The sequence below is a fragment of the Helianthus annuus genome, chromosome 3 (assembly GCF_002127325.2).
Source record: "Helianthus annuus cultivar XRQ/B chromosome 3, HanXRQr2.0-SUNRISE, whole genome shotgun sequence".
NCBI lineage: Eukaryota > Viridiplantae > Streptophyta > Magnoliopsida > Asterales > Asteraceae > Helianthus > Helianthus annuus.
This window is the reverse complement of record NC_035435.2, coordinates 782,924-787,663: the sequence shown is the minus strand read 5'-3', so window position 1 is coordinate 787,663 and position 4,740 is coordinate 782,924. Positions and strand designations below refer to the sequence as shown.

At 39.1% G+C, this 4,740-nt stretch overlaps 1 long non-coding RNA gene across 1 annotated transcript; it reads right to left on the bottom strand.

Annotated features, from left to right (window-relative positions):
- Positions 1-619: 619 nt before the first annotated feature.
- Positions 620-2,516, bottom strand: LOC110927462. Its single transcript, XR_002585641.1, has 3 exons — positions 2,375-2,516; positions 1,802-1,868; positions 620-843 (listed from the first exon to the last, which is right to left on the bottom strand). It is a non-coding gene; the product is annotated as an uncharacterized LOC110927462 (long non-coding RNA).
- Between the last annotated feature and the right edge of the window lie 2,224 nt (positions 2,517-4,740).

Sequence of the window (4,740 nt, the reverse complement as noted above, 5' to 3'; positions counted from 1 at the left end):
TCAAAGGGATATTCTGGCTCTTTGGGTTCCAGTGGCCTACGATTGTGAAAGAACTCGACGGTAATAAGAAGATTAAAGAGAAAATTTCCAGCAGATGATGATGATGTTGACGATATTGATCTACCAAAAGTTACTAGTTGGGGTTTGAATGAACAATCAAGAACTGTGAATGTGAGTTATCAACACGGGGTGGATTATTCATTGACAATAGATGAAATGTTGAACACAGATAGACTACATCTTCTTGAACAACTCTGTGATTTAGCACCTTCGAACGATGCAAGATCAAGCGTTGTGATGAAATTTAAGTATTGGATGCAACAAAGACGAGACGAGATTATGGCGTTATACGCCAATGCACAAGATGATGATGAGTCTGATGAGTGTGATGAACAAAGTGATGGTTACATCTCTGGGGTAATATCATCCACAGAAGACTATTAGTTTTTGTTTGATTTCATCTTAGTTGTACTTTTTTGAATTACTAATGAATTATAGTAAATTTAAAAACGCCATGAACGCCAAGAAATTTACTTTTATAACATATATGGGGTTTATTGAACTGTTGAAATGTAAGACCCTTCTTAAATAACACGATTTATAACTTTTAACACGCAAATGTTACAAAAATGCGAGCTTTTTAAAGCAAAACTTTGTTGAGTTACGATCGTACATGATCAAAGTATTTGAGTCATCATCCTACTAGTTTAGAACCTTCCAAAAAGAAATTTCAAGAGTTTACATATTAACTAAAACAAAAATAGATCAATGCGGAAGCTTTATTCGATGTGTTCGGTTCTTGAAAGTCGCTTGATCTTCATCCGAAATCTTGTGAGCATTTACCTAATGTCAAAACCATGTTAAATGTTAGTTTTGACAATGTTATATTACGTATAAGCAAGTTTTGTTATCGAACAACGAAAAATGAAACAAAATGCTGAACTATGGGTCTGTCGCGCCCCGCGACAGATCGTTACAAAGTTTACGCGGCCCGCGACGATCGTCGCGTTACGCGATGGTAATCCGGGTTTGGCGTCGCGTGACGCGACGCCCTGTTTTTGACAGACTGTTGCCTGGTTTTATGCTACTGATGCCCAGCTACGAAAAAATACCAAAATACCAACTTAAAACTTGTATAACTTTTACTATACAAGTCCGTTTTACGTAATTCTTTTTCCTACGCGACCGTAATTTAATTACGGACCCGTTTAACAACATTGTTCACATTAAATCCAGGTTATAAACAGTTGGCCTATAATTTCGCCATTTGTTTGTTCGACCCATTTTTCTACAAGTCCTACAACTTGTTTTGTTATCATCACTTGTTTTCAACTATTTTACCCATTCCCGTGTTTACCAAACATTAGCGTTTCGCTCCCCTACCGAGGGTTACTTACGCATTAACGTCATGCTTTGTTTTCAAAGATTCAAGCATGCTCTTTTTTACAATTTGACACGTATAAATTTTTGAACTTTAGACCCAATACCAAGGGTTCATTTGCAACAAGTTTAGAGTGTCCGCTTCACGGCTTACGCATTCAATATATCCAATCATTGAGTGATGATCCATTCACTTCAACATTTCCAATTCGACATTGTTTTGACCCGTTCGGTTGTCTAATGGAAACCACCATTTCAAGGACATACCAAACTTTACTCTAACCAATATTTTGACCCGTTTTGTTGTCTAGTGAGCTTTGTCACTTCAGCGACATAACGAGTTCACATTTTACGCTAATTTTAATTCGACAAGCTAGTATTTAGTAACTAAACATAATGTAACGAGACCACGGTCACATACCTTTAGAGCAATCCTTTCAAACGCGTATCGCCACTAGCTTGTCCGCTTGGCGTCCCGGTTTCCTTGCCTATTGAGTTCAACCATAGATGTTTAGAACTCTCTTATAGCATATAACACATAATTTTCCACACTAGTCAGATATGAAAATTTAGTGCGGTTTTCAACATTTATCTTCTCTTAGGCATTATATCAAACACCTAATGAGCATGATTTCATACAATTAAAATCAAGTTCTTAACTAACTATTTAGTCAAGATTTAAGCATCCTTTCACAAGTTCATGTCAAATTTTCATATCAACAAGTCAGAATTCACTTCATAGAGCTCAAATACACTAGGTTAACAATGATAATCCTAGTGTTTAACATAATTCCACAAAACCCACTTGTCACATGAGTGTATGATCATGAATTCACAATTATGAACATCAATTTACAAGTAAATGACTAGGGTTTATTCCTAGACATAATTTTATTCCTAATTTCATCCAAACAATGATCATGCAAGCTCAGATTCGAATCTCATGAGTTCATCTAAAATTTAAGATGGAACCAAATAGTGAAATTTTGCATACCTTATGATCCCTTCACTGAGGTGATCATTAATCTATGTTCGGATTTTGATTTGGACCCGATTTGCCCCTTCAATTTGGTGAATTTTTGTGTTTTAGGGTTGAACCTTGAGAGCTCCCTTTTGGTCTGGTTGAAATCGCAGGACACACACCACATATGTGTGTGTTTTGTGTTTAATATTTGATTTAATTAAAACTTTAATTCATTTGCCCATGTTTAGTCACTCCACTTTACACAAGTTATTTAAGGGGTATATTAACCATATTTGTTCTATTTTGTCAAGGCACTAGCTAACTAGGTTATTTATTCCTAGTTATTTTATCTTGACTAATACCGATATTCAGTTTTCAACAGGATACTTATATTTTCGGGGTGTTACAAGTCCACCCCCCTTAAAAGGGGTTTCGTCCTCGAAGCCGGAATACATACCAAATAATGTAGGGTAGAGACGTCTCATCTCCTCTTCGGACTACCAAGTGGTATCCGAACATTTTCTATGCTCCCATTTGACCTTCACTTGGTCGATTTCCTTGTTTCTCAAACTTTTCACCTTGCGGTCTAGAATTGCAATCGGTGAATCACCGCATAGTTAAGTCTGTTATCCACTTCAATGTCGTCGTAGTGGACATAAGCCGTTTCGTCGGCTAGACATTTTCGAAGGTGTGATACATGGAATGTGCTATGTATCACGCTAAGTTCCTCCTGTAGTTCAAGTCTGTACGCTACCTTACCAACCCGTTCAATGATTTTAAATGGCCCAATAAATATCGGGCTCAACTTTCCTCTTTTCCTAAATCGGATAATCCCCTTCCATGGAGATACCTTTAGCATAACCTTGTCGCCGACCTGAAACTCGATAGGTCTTCTTCTTTTGTCTGCATACGACTTCTGTCTATCTTGAGCCGCTTTCAAATGTGCCCAAACCATATCAATTTTCTCGTTAGTGGCTCAAACTATGTCTTTATGTGCTAGTTCACGAGGACCTACCTCAACCATAAAGCATCTCGTACGGAGCTCTACCGATGCTAGCGTGGTAGCTATTATTATAAGAAAATTCGACCAATGGTAGATAAACATCCCAACTTCTTCCGAAGTCGATAATACACGCCCGTAGCATGTCTTCCAATGTTTGTATTGTTCTTTCACTTTGTCCATTCGTTTGAGGATGCTACGCGGTGCTAATGAACAACTTAGTTCTCATTTGCTCTTGGAAATCGCGCCAAAAGTTTGAAGTGAACCGGGTATCCCTATCGGACACGATGGATACCGGTACTCCGTGGCATGCCACTATCTCGTTAGTGTACACCTCCGACATCTTTTCTGACGTATAAGTCTCACGTATCGGTATAAAGTGAGCACTTTTCGTCAGTCTGTCTACAACCACCCATATATCATCAAATATGCGGTTCGTCTTTGGTAGTTTGGTCAATAGGTCCATTGTGATATGTTCCCATTTCCAAATCGGAATTTCCAACGGTTGAAGTTTACCGTATGGTTTCTGGTGCTCAGCTTTGACTTGCAAACATGTCAAACATTTCTCCACGTACTTTACCACATCTCTTTTCATTCCGGGCCACCAATAATTCTGTTTCAAGTCATTGTACATCTTGGTCACTCCCGGATGAATAGAATAACGGGATTTGTGAGCTTCGTCGAGTAAAAGCTTTTTAACTCCACACGAGTTAGGAACCCATGTTCTACCGAAGCGCATTTTCAACCCGTTGTTACCATCTACTAAATCCTTAAACTGGCCGACTATTCTTTCTTTCTTCCAATTTTCCACTTTCACTGCTTCAACTTGTGCTTCTCGGATTCGTTCAAGTAAACCTGAGGTCACAATGAGCTGCATTGATCGTACCCGTATCGGGGCATAGTCTGCCTTTCGGCTTAATGCATCTGCCACTACATTGGCTTTCCCGGGATGGTAATGTATCTCACAATCGAAATCTTTGATTGTTTCTAACCATCGCCTCTGCCTCATGTTTAATTCCTTCTGATCGAAGAAATATTTCAAACTTTTATGGTCGGTAAAGATAGTGCATTTTACCCCATACAAATAATGCCTCCATATTTTTAAGGCAAATACCACCGCCGCTAACTCGAGGTGGTGAGTCGGGTACTTCTTTTCATGAATCTTCAGTTGCCTCGAGGCATAAGCTATAACCTTGCCTCGTTGCATCAAAACACATCCGAGCCCCGAATGTGACGCATCCGAGTAAACCACCATATCGTCAACTCCATCCGGCAACCTTAATACCGGAGCGTGGGTTAACTTTTCCTTGAGCGTTTGGAACGCTTTCTCTTGTTCTACGCCCCATACGAATCTTTCCTCCTTGCGAGTCAATTTGGTTAACGGTGCGGCAATCTT